The 12,264-nt window shown below is 59.8% G+C and overlaps 21 non-coding genes across 21 annotated transcripts; all 21 read right to left on the bottom strand.

The window, feature by feature from the left end:
• Positions 1 to 390: 390 nt before the first annotated feature.
• LOC137520557 (U1 spliceosomal RNA) lies at positions 391 to 554 on the bottom strand. The gene has a single exon (XR_011021882.1). It is a non-coding gene; the product is annotated as a U1 spliceosomal RNA (small nuclear RNA).
• A 404-nt stretch (positions 555 to 958) lies between these two features.
• LOC137520556 (U1 spliceosomal RNA) lies at positions 959 to 1,122 on the bottom strand. Its single transcript, XR_011021881.1, has one exon. It is a non-coding gene; the product is annotated as a U1 spliceosomal RNA (small nuclear RNA).
• A 404-nt stretch (positions 1,123 to 1,526) lies between these two features.
• LOC137520555 (U1 spliceosomal RNA) lies at positions 1,527 to 1,690 on the bottom strand. Its single transcript, XR_011021880.1, has one exon. It is a non-coding gene; the product is annotated as a U1 spliceosomal RNA (small nuclear RNA).
• Positions 1,691 to 2,094: 404 nt separating this feature from the next.
• On the bottom strand, positions 2,095 to 2,258 carry LOC137520554 (U1 spliceosomal RNA). Its single transcript, XR_011021879.1, has one exon. It is a non-coding gene; the product is annotated as a U1 spliceosomal RNA (small nuclear RNA).
• A 404-nt stretch (positions 2,259 to 2,662) lies between these two features.
• LOC137520553 (U1 spliceosomal RNA) lies at positions 2,663 to 2,826 on the bottom strand. Its single transcript, XR_011021878.1, has one exon. It is a non-coding gene; the product is annotated as a U1 spliceosomal RNA (small nuclear RNA).
• A 404-nt stretch (positions 2,827 to 3,230) lies between these two features.
• LOC137520552 (U1 spliceosomal RNA) lies at positions 3,231 to 3,394 on the bottom strand. Its single transcript, XR_011021877.1, has one exon. It is a non-coding gene; the product is annotated as a U1 spliceosomal RNA (small nuclear RNA).
• Positions 3,395 to 3,798: 404 nt separating this feature from the next.
• Positions 3,799 to 3,962, bottom strand: LOC137520551 (U1 spliceosomal RNA). Its single transcript, XR_011021876.1, has one exon. It is a non-coding gene; the product is annotated as a U1 spliceosomal RNA (small nuclear RNA).
• A 404-nt stretch (positions 3,963 to 4,366) lies between these two features.
• On the bottom strand, positions 4,367 to 4,530 carry LOC137520549 (U1 spliceosomal RNA). The gene has a single exon (XR_011021874.1). It is a non-coding gene; the product is annotated as a U1 spliceosomal RNA (small nuclear RNA).
• A 404-nt stretch (positions 4,531 to 4,934) lies between these two features.
• Positions 4,935 to 5,098, bottom strand: LOC137520548 (U1 spliceosomal RNA). Its single transcript, XR_011021873.1, has one exon. It is a non-coding gene; the product is annotated as a U1 spliceosomal RNA (small nuclear RNA).
• Positions 5,099 to 5,502: 404 nt separating this feature from the next.
• LOC137519941 (U1 spliceosomal RNA) lies at positions 5,503 to 5,666 on the bottom strand. Its single transcript, XR_011021308.1, has one exon. It is a non-coding gene; the product is annotated as a U1 spliceosomal RNA (small nuclear RNA).
• A 404-nt stretch (positions 5,667 to 6,070) lies between these two features.
• LOC137520032 (U1 spliceosomal RNA) lies at positions 6,071 to 6,234 on the bottom strand. The gene has a single exon (XR_011021399.1). It is a non-coding gene; the product is annotated as a U1 spliceosomal RNA (small nuclear RNA).
• Positions 6,235 to 6,638: 404 nt separating this feature from the next.
• Positions 6,639 to 6,802, bottom strand: LOC137520547 (U1 spliceosomal RNA). Its single transcript, XR_011021872.1, has one exon. It is a non-coding gene; the product is annotated as a U1 spliceosomal RNA (small nuclear RNA).
• Positions 6,803 to 7,206: 404 nt separating this feature from the next.
• LOC137520546 (U1 spliceosomal RNA) lies at positions 7,207 to 7,370 on the bottom strand. Its single transcript, XR_011021871.1, has one exon. It is a non-coding gene; the product is annotated as a U1 spliceosomal RNA (small nuclear RNA).
• A 404-nt stretch (positions 7,371 to 7,774) lies between these two features.
• LOC137520545 (U1 spliceosomal RNA) lies at positions 7,775 to 7,938 on the bottom strand. Its single transcript, XR_011021870.1, has one exon. It is a non-coding gene; the product is annotated as a U1 spliceosomal RNA (small nuclear RNA).
• Positions 7,939 to 8,342: 404 nt separating this feature from the next.
• LOC137520544 (U1 spliceosomal RNA) lies at positions 8,343 to 8,506 on the bottom strand. The gene has a single exon (XR_011021869.1). It is a non-coding gene; the product is annotated as a U1 spliceosomal RNA (small nuclear RNA).
• A 404-nt stretch (positions 8,507 to 8,910) lies between these two features.
• LOC137520543 (U1 spliceosomal RNA) lies at positions 8,911 to 9,074 on the bottom strand. The gene has a single exon (XR_011021868.1). It is a non-coding gene; the product is annotated as a U1 spliceosomal RNA (small nuclear RNA).
• A 404-nt stretch (positions 9,075 to 9,478) lies between these two features.
• Positions 9,479 to 9,642, bottom strand: LOC137520542 (U1 spliceosomal RNA). The gene has a single exon (XR_011021867.1). It is a non-coding gene; the product is annotated as a U1 spliceosomal RNA (small nuclear RNA).
• Positions 9,643 to 10,046: 404 nt separating this feature from the next.
• LOC137520541 (U1 spliceosomal RNA) lies at positions 10,047 to 10,210 on the bottom strand. The gene has a single exon (XR_011021866.1). It is a non-coding gene; the product is annotated as a U1 spliceosomal RNA (small nuclear RNA).
• A 404-nt stretch (positions 10,211 to 10,614) lies between these two features.
• Positions 10,615 to 10,778, bottom strand: LOC137520540 (U1 spliceosomal RNA). The gene has a single exon (XR_011021865.1). It is a non-coding gene; the product is annotated as a U1 spliceosomal RNA (small nuclear RNA).
• Positions 10,779 to 11,182: 404 nt separating this feature from the next.
• On the bottom strand, positions 11,183 to 11,346 carry LOC137520538 (U1 spliceosomal RNA). The gene has a single exon (XR_011021863.1). It is a non-coding gene; the product is annotated as a U1 spliceosomal RNA (small nuclear RNA).
• Positions 11,347 to 11,750: 404 nt separating this feature from the next.
• Positions 11,751 to 11,914, bottom strand: LOC137520537 (U1 spliceosomal RNA). Its single transcript, XR_011021862.1, has one exon. It is a non-coding gene; the product is annotated as a U1 spliceosomal RNA (small nuclear RNA).
• Between the last annotated feature and the right edge of the window lie 350 nt (positions 11,915 to 12,264).

Here is a 12,264-nt window from a genome sequence, read left to right as displayed (position 1 = left end):
GGCAGGCCGCCGGTTGCAGCCCTCGCTGCCCAGCAGGGGGCGACTTTGCGAAGCGCTCGCTCGCTCGCTCACTCTCTCCCTTGATCGGCACTGAACGCGGGAAACACAGCCCACGGGAAAGCTCCGCCGCACTTGCCCAGAGCTACAGTTAGCCGCAAACACCAGAAAATGCCATAAACCGGGCACTCGGCCGGCGCGCAGTGAGCCCTGAGGATTTGCATAGAGTGATGATGTCACAGAAGCAGCCACACCCAGCCCCTGTGAAGGATGAAAAAAGCCTTCTCTGTCGCAGTGCAGATAAAGGACCGAGTCCCGCATGCTCTCCCCACTGTCCCCAGCCAGCAAGGGATCCTCAGCGGCACGCCTGCTCTGTCGTTAACCGGTGCTCATCAGGGGAAAGCGCGAACGCAGTCCCCCACTACCACAAATTATGCAGTCGAGTTTCCCGCATTTGGGGAAATCGCAGGGGTCAACCTGCCCGGAGTGCAATGGACGGGCCTCACCCTGGGAGAACCACCTTCGTGATCATGGTATCTCCCCTGCCAGGTAAGTATGAGTTGCTCTTGCACGCAGGCAGGCCGCCGGTTGCAGCCCTCGCTGCCCAGCAGGGGGCGACTTTGCGAAGCGCTCGCTCGCTCACTCTCTCCCTTGATCGGCACTGAACGCGGGAAACACAGCCCACGGGAAAGCTCCGCCGCACTTGCCCAGAGCTACAGTTAGCCGCAAACACCAGAAAATGCCATAAACCGGGCACTCGGCCGGCGCGCAGTGAGCCCTGAGGATTTGCATAGAGTGATGATGTCACAGAAGCAGCCACACCCAGCCCCTGTGAAGGATGAAAAAAGCCTTCTCTGTCGCAGTGCAGATAAAGGACCGAGTCCCGCATGCTCTCCCCACTGTCCCCAGCCAGCAAGGGATCCTCAGCGGCACGCCTGCTCTGTCGTTAACCGGTGCTCATCAGGGGAAAGCGCGAACGCAGTCCCCCACTACCACAAATTATGCAGTCGAGTTTCCCGCATTTGGGGAAATCGCAGGGGTCAACCTGCCCGGAGTGCAATGGACGGGCCTCACCCTGGGAGAACCACCTTCGTGATCATGGTATCTCCCCTGCCAGGTAAGTATGAGTTGCTCTTGCACGCAGGCAGGCCGCCGGTTGCAGCCCTCGCTGCCCAGCAGGGGGCGACTTTGCGAAGCGCTCGCTCGCTCACTCTCTCCCTTGATCGGCACTGAACGCGGGAAACACAGCCCACGGGAAAGCTCCGCCGCACTTGCCCAGAGCTACAGTTAGCCGCAAACACCAGAAAATGCCATAAACCGGGCACTCGGCCGGAGCGCAGTGAGCCCTGAGGATTTGCATAGAGTGATGATGTCACAGAAGCAGCCACACCCAGCCCCTGTGAAGGATGAAAAAAGCATTCTCTGTCGCAGTGCAGATAAAGGACCGAGTCCCGCATGCTCTCCCCACTGTCCCCAGCCAGCAAGGGATCCTCAGCAGCACGCCTGCTCTGTCGTTAACCGGTGCTCATCAGGGGAAAGCGCGAACGCAGTCCCCCACTACCACAAATTATGCAGTCGAGTTTCCCGCATTTGGGGAAATCGCAGGGGTCAACCTGCCCGGAGTGCAATGGACGGGCCTCACCCTGGGAGAACCACCTTCGTGATCATGGTATCTCCCCTGCCAGGTAAGTATGAGTTGCTCTTGCACGCAGGCAGGCCGCCGGTTGCAGCCCTCGCTGCCGAGCAGGGGGCGACTTTGCGAAGCGCTCGCTCGCTCACTCTCTCCCTTGATCGGCACTGAACGCGGGAAACACAGCCCACGGGAAAGCTCCGCCGCACTTGCCCAGAGCTACAGTTAGCCGCAAACACCAGAAAATGCCATAAACCGGGCACTCGGCCGGCGCGCAGTGAGCCCTGAGGATTTGCATAGAGTGATGATGTCACAGAAGCAGCCACACCCAGCCCCTGTGAAGGATGAAAAAAGCCTTCTCTGTCGCAGTGCAGATAAAGGACCGAGTCCCGCATGCTCTCCCCACTGTCCCCAGCCAGCAAGGGATCCTCAGCGGCACGCCTGCTCTGTCGTTAACCGGTGCTCATCAGGGGAAAGCGCGAACGCAGTCCCCCACTACCACAAATTATGCAGTCGAGTTTCCCGCATTTGGGGAAATCGCAGGGGTCAACCTGCCCGGAGTGCAATGGACGGGCCTCACCCTGGGAGAACCACCTTCGTGATCATGGTATCTCCCCTGCCAGGTAAGTATGAGTTGCTCTTGCACGCAGGCAGGCCGCCGTTCGCAGCCCTCGCTGCCCAGCAGGGGGCGACTTTGCGAAGCGCTCGCTCGCTCACTCTCTCCCTTGATCGGCACTGAACGCGGGAAACACAGCCCACGGGAAAGCTCCGCCGCACTTGCCCAGAGCTACAGTTAGCCGCAAACACCAGAAAATGCCATAAACCGGGCACTCGGCCGGAGCGCAGTGAGCCCTGAGGATTTGCATAGAGTGATGATGTCACAGAAGCAGCCACACCCAGCCCCTGTGAAGGATGAAAAAAGCCTTCTCTGTCGCAGTGCAGATAAAGGACCGAGTCCCGCATGCTCTCCCCACTGTCCCCAGCCAGCAAGGGATCCTCAGCGGCACGCCTGCTCTGTCGTTAACCGGTGCTCATCAGGGGAAAGCGCGAACGCAGTCCCCCACTACCACAAATTATGCAGTCGAGTTTCCCGCATTTGGGGAAATCGCAGGGGTCAACCTGCCCGGAGTGCAATGGACGGGCCTCACCCTGGGAGAACCACCTTCGTGATCATGGTATCTCCCCTGCCAGGTAAGTATGAGTTGCTCTTGCACGCAGGCAGGCCGCCGTTCGCAGCCCTCGCTGCCCAGCAGGGGGCGACTTTGCGAAGCGCTCGCTCGCTCACTCTCTCCCTTGATCGGCACTGAACGCGGGAAACACAGCCCACGGGAAAGCTCCGCCGCACTTGCCCAGAGCTACAGTTAGCCGCAAACACCAGAAAATGCCATAAACCGGGCACTCGGCCGGCGCGCAGTGAGCCCTGAGGATTTGCATAGAGTGATGATGTCACAGAAGCAGCCACACCCAGCCCCTGTGAAGGATGAAAAAAGCCTTCTCTGTCGCAGTGCAGATAAAGGACCGAGTCCCGCATGCTCTCCCCACTGTCCCCAGCCAGCAAGGGATCCTCAGCGGCACGCCTGCTCTGTCGTTAACCGGTGCTCATCAGGGGAAAGCGCGAACGCAGTCCCCCACTACCACAAATTATGCAGTCGAGTTTCCCGCATTTGGGGAAATCGCAGGGGTCAACCTGCCCGGAGTGCAATGGACGGGCCTCACCCTGGGAGAACCACCTTCGTGATCATGGTATCTCCCCTGCCAGGTAAGTATGAGTTGCTCTTGCACGCAGGCAGGCCGCCGGTTGCAGCCCTCGCTGCCCAGCAGGGGGCGACTTTGCGAAGCGCTCGCTCGCTCACTCTCTCCCTTGATCGGCACTGAACGCGGGAAACACAGCCCACGGGAAAGCTCCGCCGCACTTGCCCAGAGCTACAGTTAGCCGCAAACACCAGAAAATGCCATAAACCGGGCACTCGGCCGGCGCGCAGTGAGCCCTGAGGATTTGCATAGAGTGATGATGTCACAGAAGCAGCCACACCCAGCCCCTGTGAAGGATGAAAAAAGCCTTCTCTGTCGCAGTGCAGATAAAGGACCGAGTCCCGCATGCTCTCCCCACTGTCCCCAGCCAGCAAGGGATCCTCAGCGGCACGCCTGCTCTGTCGTTAACCGGTGCTCATCAGGGGAAAGCGCGAACGCAGTCCCCCACTACCACAAATTATGCAGTCGAGTTTCCCGCATTTGGGGAAATCGCAGGGGTCAACCTGCCCGGAGTGCAATGGACGGGCCTCACCCTGGGAGAACCACCTTCGTGATCATGGTATCTCCCCTGCCAGGTAAGTATGAGTTGCTCTTGCACGCAGGCAGGCCGCCGGTTGCAGCCCTCGCTGCCCAGCAGGGGGCGACTTTGCGAAGCGCTCGCTCGCTCACTCTCTCCCTTGATCGGCACTGAACGCGGGAAACACAGCCCACGGGAAAGCTCCGCCGCACTTGCCCAGAGCTACAGTTAGCCGCAAACACCAGAAAATGCCATAAACCGGGCACTCGGCCGGCGCGCAGTGAGCCCTGAGGATTTGCATAGAGTGATGATGTCACAGAAGCAGCCACACCCAGCCCCTGTGAAGGATGAAAAAAGCCTTCTCTGTCGCAGTGCAGATAAAGGACCGAGTCCCGCATGCTCTCCCCACTGTCCCCAGCCAGCAAGGGATCCTCAGCGGCACGCCTGCTCTGTCGTTAACCGGTGCTCATCAGGGGAAAGCGCGAACGCAGTCCCCCACTACCACAAATTATGCAGTCGAGTTTCCCGCATTTGGGGAAATCGCAGGGGTCAACCTGCCCGGAGTGCAATGGACGGGCCTCACCCTGGGAGAACCACCTTCGTGATCATGGTATCTCCCCTGCCAGGTAAGTATGAGTTGCTCTTGCACGCAGGCAGGCCGCCGTTCGCAGCCCTCGCTGCCCAGCAGGGGGCGACTTTGCGAAGCGCTCGCTCGCTCACTCTCTCCCTTGATCGGCACTGAACGCGGGAAACACAGCCCACGGGAAAGCTCCGCCGCACTTGCCCAGAGCTACAGTTAGCCGCAAACACCAGAAAATGCCATAAACCGGGCACTCGGCCGGAGCGCAGTGAGCCCTGAGGATTTGCATAGAGTGATGATGTCACAGAAGCAGCCACACCCAGCCCCTGTGAAGGATGAAAAAAGCCTTCTCTGTCGCAGTGCAGATAAAGGACCGAGTCCCGCATGCTCTCCCCACTGTCCCCAGCCAGCAAGGGATCCTCAGCGGCACGCCTGCTCTGTCGTTAACCGGTGCTCATCAGGGGAAAGCGCGAACGCAGTCCCCCACTACCACAAATTATGCAGTCGAGTTTCCCGCATTTGGGGAAATCGCAGGGGTCAACCTGCCCGGAGTGCAATGGACGGGCCTCACCCTGGGAGAACCACCTTCGTGATCATGGTATCTCCCCTGCCAGGTAAGTATGAGTTGCTCTTGCACGCAGGCAGGCCGCCGTTCGCAGCCCTCGCTGCCCAGCAGGGGGCGACTTTGCGAAGCGCTCGCTCGCTCACTCTCTCCCTTGATCGGCACTGAACGCGGGAAACACAGCCCACGGGAAAGCTCCGCCGCACTTGCCCAGAGCTACAGTTAGCCGCAAACACCAGAAAATGCCATAAACCGGGCACTCGGCCGGCGCGCAGTGAGCCCTGAGGATTTGCATAGAGTGATGATGTCACAGAAGCAGCCACACCCAGCCCCTGTGAAGGATGAAAAAAGCCTTCTCTGTCGCAGTGCAGATAAAGGACCGAGTCCCGCATGCTCTCCCCACTGTCCCCAGCCAGCAAGGGATCCTCAGCGGCACGCCTGCTCTGTCGTTAACCGGTGCTCATCAGGGGAAAGCGCGAACGCAGTCCCCCACTACCACAAATTATGCAGTCGAGTTTCCCGCATTTGGGGAAATCGCAGGGGTCAACCTGCCCGGAGTGCAATGGACGGGCCTCACCCTGGGAGAACCACCTTCGTGATCATGGTATCTCCCCTGCCAGGTAAGTGTGAGTTGCTCTTGCACGCAGGCAGGCCGCCGGTTGCAGCCCTCGCTGCCCAGCAGGGGGCGACTTTGCGAAGCGCTCGCTCGCTCACTCTCTCCCTTGATCGGCACTGAACGCGGGAAACACAGCCCACGGGAAAGCTCCGCCGCACTTGCCCAGAGCTACAGTTAGCCGCAAACACCAGAAAATGCCATAAACCGGGCACTCGGCCGGAGCGCAGTGAGCCCTGAGGATTTGCATAGAGTGATGATGTCACAGAAGCAGCCACACCCAGCCCCTGTGAAGGATGAAAAAAGCCTTCTCTGTCGCAGTGCAGATAAAGGACCGAGTCCCGCATGCTCTCCCCACTGTCCCCAGCCAGCAAGGGATCCTCAGCGGCACGCCTGCTCTGTCGTTAACCGGTGCTCATCAGGGGAAAGCGCGAACGCAGTCCCCCACTACCACAAATTATGCAGTCGAGTTTCCCGCATTTGGGGAAATCGCAGGCGTCAACCTGCCCGGAGTGCAATGGACGGGCCTCACCCTGGGAGAACCACCTTCGTGATCATGGTATCTCCCCTGCCAGGTAAGTGTGAGTTGCTCTTGCACGCAGGCAGGCCGCCGGTTGCAGCCCTCGCTGCCCAGCAGGGGGCGACTTTGCGAAGCGCTCGCTCGCTCACTCTCTCCCTTGATCGGCACTGAACGCGGGAAACACAGCCCACGGGAAAGCTCCGCCGCACTTGCCCAGAGCTACAGTTAGCCGCAAACACCAGAAAATGCCATAAACCGGGCACTCGGCCGGAGCGCAGTGAGCCCTGAGGATTTGCATAGAGTGATGATGTCACAGAAGCAGCCACACCCAGCCCCTGTGAAGGATGAAAAAAGCCTTCTCTGTCGCAGTGCAGATAAAGGACCGAGTCCCGCATGCTCTCCCCACTGTCCCCAGCCAGCAAGGGATCCTCAGCGGCACGCCTGCTCTGTCGTTAACCGGTGCTCATCAGGGGAAAGCGCGAACGCAGTCCCCCACTACCACAAATTATGCAGTCGAGTTTCCCGCATTTGGGGAAATCGCAGGGGTCAACCTGCCCGGAGTGCAATGGACGGGCCTCACCCTGGGAGAACCACCTTCGTGATCATGGTATCTCCCCTGCCAGGTAAGTATGAGTTGCTCTTGCACGCAGGCAGGCCGCCGGTTGCAGCCCTCGCTGCCCAGCAGGGGGCGACTTTGCGAAGCGCTCGCTCGCTCACTCTCTCCCTTGATCGGCACTGAACGCGGGAAACACAGCCCACGGGAAAGCTCCGCCGCACTTGCCCAGAGCTACAGTTAGCCGCAAACACCAGAAAATGCCATAAACCGGGCACTCGGCCGGAGCGCAGTGAGCCCTGAGGATTTGCATAGAGTGATGATGTCACAGAAGCAGCCACACCCAGCCCCTGTGAAGGATGAAAAAAGCCTTCTCTGTCGCAGTGCAGATAAAGGACCGAGTCCCGCATGCTATCCCCACTGTCCCCAGCCAGCAAGGGACCCTCAGCGGCACGCCTGCTCTGTCGTTAACCGGTGCTCATCAGGGGAAAGCGCGAACGCAGTCCCCCACTACCACAAATTATGCAGTCGAGTTTCCCGCATTTGGGGAAATCGCAGGGGTCAACCTGCCCGGAGTGCAATGGACGGGCCTCACCCTGGGAGAACCACCTTCGTGATCATGGTATCTCCCCTGCCAGGTAAGTATGAGTTGCTCTTGCACGCAGGCAGGCCGCCGGTTGCAGCCCTCGCTGCCCAGCAGGGGGCGACTTTGCGAAGCGCTCGCTCGCTCACTCTCTCCCTTGATCGGCACTGAACGCGGGAAACACAGCCCACGGGAAAGCTCCGCCGCACTTGCCCAGAGCTACAGTTAGCCGCAAACACCAGAAAATGCCATAAACCGGGCACTCGGCCGGCGCGCAGTGAGCCCTGAGGATTTGCATAGAGTGATGATGTCACAGAAGCAGCCACACCCAGCCCCTGTGAAGGATGAAAAAAGCCTTCTCTGTCGCAGTGCAGATAAAGGACCGAGTCCCGCATGCTCTCCCCACTGTTCCCAGCCAGCAAGGGATCCTCAGCGGCACGCCTGCTCTGTCGTTAACCGGTGCTCATCAGGGGAAAGCGCGAACGCAGTCCCCCACTACCACAAATTATGCAGTCGAGTTTCCCGCATTTGGGGAAATCGCAGGGGTCAACCTGCCCGGAGTGCAATGGACGGGCCTCACCCTGGGAGAACCACCTTCGTGATCATGGTATCTCCCCTGCCAGGTAAGTATGAGTTGCTCTTGCACGCAGGCAGGCCGCCGGTTGCAGCCCTCGCTGCCCAGCAGGGGGCGACTTTGCGAAGCGCTCGCTCGCTCACTCTCTCCCTTGATCGGCACTGAACGCGGGAAACACAGCCCACGGGAAAGCTCCGCCGCACTTGCCCAGAGCTACAGTTAGCCGCAAACACCAGAAAATGCCATAAACCGGGCACTCGGCCGGAGCGCAGTGAGCCCTGAGGATTTGCATAGAGTGATGATGTCACAGAAGCAGCCACACCCAGCCCCTGTGAAGGATGAAAAAAGCCTTCTCTGTCGCAGTGCAGATAAAGGACCGAGTCCCGCATGCTCTCCCCACTGTCCCCAGCCAGCAAGGGATCCTCAGCGGCACGCCTGCTCTGTCGTTAACCGGTGCTCATCAGGGGAAAGCGCGAACGCAGTCCCCCACTACCACAAATTATGCAGTCGAGTTTCCCGCATTTGGGGAAATCGCAGGGGTCAACCTGCCCGGAGTGCAATGGACGGGCCTCACCCTGGGAGAACCACCTTCGTGATCATGGTATCTCCCCTGCCAGGTAAGTATGAGTTGCTCTTGCACGCAGGCAGGCCGCCGGTTGCAGCCCTCGCTGCCCAGCAGGGGGCGACTTTGCGAAGCGCTCGCTCGCTCACTCTCTCCCTTGATCGGCACTGAACGCGGGAAACACAGCCCACGGGAAAGCTCCGCCGCACTTGCCCAGAGCTACAGTTAGCCGCAAACACCAGAAAATGCCATAAACCGGGCACTCGGCCGGCGCGCAGTGAGCCCTGAGGATTTGCATAGAGTGATGATGTCACAGAAGCAGCCACACCCAGCCCCTGTGAAGGATGAAAAAAGCCTTCTCTGTCGCAGTGCAGATAAAGGACCGAGTCCCGCATGCTCTCCCCACTGTCCCCAGCCAGCAAGGGATCCTCAGCGGCACGCCTGCTCTGTCGTTAACCGGTGCTCATCAGGGGAAAGCGCGAACGCAGTCCCCCACTACCACAAATTATGCAGTCGAGTTTCCCGCATTTGGGGAAATCGCAGGGGTCAACCTGCCCGGAGTGCAATGGACGGGCCTCACCCTGGGAGAACCACCTTCGTGATCATGGTATCTCCCCTGCCAGGTAAGTATGAGTTGCTCTTGCACGCAGGCAGGCCGCCGGTTGCAGCCCTCGCTGCCCAGCAGGGGGCGACTTTGCGAAGCGCTCGCTCGCTCACTCTCTCCCTTGATCGGCACTGAACGCGGGAAACACAGCCCACGGGAAAGCTCCGCCGCACTTGCCCAGAGCTACAGTTAGCCGCAAACACCAGAAAATGCCATAAACCGGGCACTCGGCCGGAGCGCAGTGAGCCCTGAGGATTTGCATAGAGTGATGATGTCACAGAAGCAGCCACACCCAGCCCCTGTGAAGGATGAAAAAAGCATTCTCTGTCGCAGTGCAGATAAAGGACCGAGTCCCGCATGCTCTCCCCACTGTCCCCAGCCAGCAAGGGATCCTCAGCAGCACGCCTGCTCTGTCGTTAACCGGTGCTCATCAGGGGAAAGCGCGAACGCAGTCCCCCACTACCACAAATTATGCAGTCGAGTTTCCCGCATTTGGGGAAATCGCAGGGGTCAACCTGCCCGGAGTGCAATGGACGGGCCTCACCCTGGGAGAACCACCTTCGTGATCATGGTATCTCCCCTGCCAGGTAAGTATGAGTTGCTCTTGCACGCAGGCAGGCCGCCGGTTGCAGCCCTCGCTGCCCAGCAGGGGGCGACTTTGCGAAGCGCTCGCTCGCTCACTCTCTCCCTTGATCGGCACTGAACGCGGGAAACACAGCCCACGGGAAAGCTCCGCCGCACTTGCCCAGAGCTACAGTTAGCCGCAAACACCAGAAAATGCCATAAACCGGGCACTCGGCCGGCGCGCAGTGAGCCCTGAGGATTTGCATAGAGTGATGATGTCACAGAAGCAGCCACACCCAGCCCCTGTGAAGGATGAAAAAAGCCTTCTCTGTCGCAGTGCAGATAAAGGACCGAGTCCCGCATGCTCTCCCCACTGTCCCCAGCCAGCAAGGGATCCTCAGCGGCACGCCTGCTCTGTCGTTAACCGGTGCTCATCAGGGGAAAGCGCGAACGCAGTCCCCCACTACCACAAATTATGCAGTCGAGTTTCCCGCATTTGGGGAAATCGCAGGGGTCAACCTGCCCGGAGTGCAATGGACGGGCCTCACCCTGGGAGAACCACCTTCGTGATCATGGTATCTCCCCTGCCAGGTAAGTATGAGTTGCTCTTGCACGCAGGCAGGCCGCCGTTCGCAGCCCTCGCTGCCCAGCAGGGGGCGACTTTGCGAAGCGCTCGCTCGCTCACTCTCTCCCTTGATCGGCACTGAACGCGGGAAACACAGCCCACGGGAAAGCTCCGCCGCACTTGCCCAGAGCTACAGTTAGCCGCAAACACCAGAAAATGCCATAAACCGGGCACTCGGCCGGAGCGCAGTGAGCCCTGAGGATTTGCATAGAGTGATGATGTCACAGAAGCAGCCACACCCAGCCCCTGTGAAGGATGAAAAAAGCCTTCTCTGTCGCAGTGCAGATAAAGGACCGAGTCCCGCATGCTCTCCCCACTGTCCCCAGCCAGCAAGGGATCCTCAGCGGCACGCCTGCTCTGTCGTTAACCGGTGCTCATCAGGGGAAAGCGCGAACGCAGTCCCCCACTACCACAAATTATGCAGTCGAGTTTCCCGCATTTGGGGAAATCGCAGGGGTCAACCTGCCCGGAGTGCAATGGACGGGCCTCACCCTGGGAGAACCACCTTCGTGATCATGGTATCTCCCCTGCCAGGTAAGTATGAGTTGCTCTTGCACGCAGGCAGGCCGCCGGTCGCAGCCCTCGCTGCCCAGCAGGGGGCGACTTTGCGAAGCGCTCGCTCGCTCACTCTCTCCCTTGATCGGCACTGAACGCGGGAAACACAGCCCACGGGAAAGCTCCGCCGCACTTGCCCAGAGCTACAGTTAGCCGCAAACACCAGAAAATGCCATAAACCGGGCACTCGGCCGGAGCGCAGTGAGCCCTGAGGATTTGCATAGAGTGATGATGTCACAGAAGCAGCCACACCCAGCCCCTGTGAAGGATGAAAAAAGCCTTCTCTGTCGCAGTGCAGATAAAGGACCGAGTCCCGCATGCTCTCCCCACTGTCCCCAGCCAGCAAGGGATCCTCAGCGGCACGCCTGCTCTGTCGTTAACCGGTGCTCATCAGGGGAAAGCGCGAACGCAGTCCCCCACTACCACAAATTATGCAGTCGAGTTTCCCGCATTTGGGGAAATCGCAGGGGTCAACCTGCCCGGAGTGCAATGGACGGGCCTCACCCTGGGAGAACCACCTTCGTGATCATGGTATCTCCCCTGCCAGGTAAGTATGAGTTGCTCTTGCACGCAGGCAGGCCGCCGGTTGCAGCCCTCGCTGCCCAGCAGGGGGCGACTTTGCGAAGCGCTCGCTCGCTCACTCTCTCCCTTGATCGGCACTGAACGCGGGAAACACAGCCCACGGGAAAGCTCCGCCGCACTTGCCCAGAGCTACAGTTAGCCGCAAACACCAGAAAATGCCATAAACCGGGCACTCGGCCGGCGCGCAGTGAGCCCTGAGGATTTGCATAGAGTGATGATGTCACAGAAGCAGCCACACCCAGCCCCTGTGAAGGATGAAAAAAGCCTTCTCTGTCGCAGTGCAGATAAAGGACCGAGTCCCGCATGCTCTCCCCACTGTCCCCAGCCAGCAAGGGATCCTCAGCGGCACGCCTGCTCTGTCGTTAACCGGTGCTCATCAGGGGAAAGCGCGAACGCAGTCCCCCACTACCACAAATTATGCAGTCGAGTTTCCCGCATTTGGGGAAATCGCAGGGGTCAACCTGCCCGGAGTGCAATGGACGGGCCTCACCCTGGGAGAACCACCTTCGTGATCATGGTATCTCCCCTGCCAGGTAAGTATGAGTTGCTCTTGCACGCAGGCAGGCCGCCGGTTGCAGCCCTCGCTGCCCAGCAGGGGGCGACTTTGCGAAGCGCTCGCTCGCTCACTCTCTCCCTTGATCGGCACTGAACGCGGGAAACACAGCCCACGGGAAAGCTCCGCCGCACTTGCCCAGAGCTACAGTTAGCCGCAAACACCAGAAAATGCCATAAACCGGGCACTCGGCCGGAGCGCAGTGAGCCCTGAGGATTTGCATAGAGTGATGATGTCACAGAAGCAGCCACACCCAGCCCCTGTGAAGGATGAAAAAAGCCTTCTCTGTCGCAGTGCAGATAAAGGACCGAGTCCCGCATGCTCTCCCCACTGTCCCC

The sequence above is a fragment of the Hyperolius riggenbachi genome, chromosome 5 (genome assembly GCF_040937935.1).
Source record: "Hyperolius riggenbachi isolate aHypRig1 chromosome 5, aHypRig1.pri, whole genome shotgun sequence".
NCBI lineage: Eukaryota > Metazoa > Chordata > Amphibia > Anura > Hyperoliidae > Hyperolius > Hyperolius riggenbachi.
Note: the sequence above shows the minus strand (reverse complement) of the source record. Positions and strands in the feature narration are given on the sequence as shown.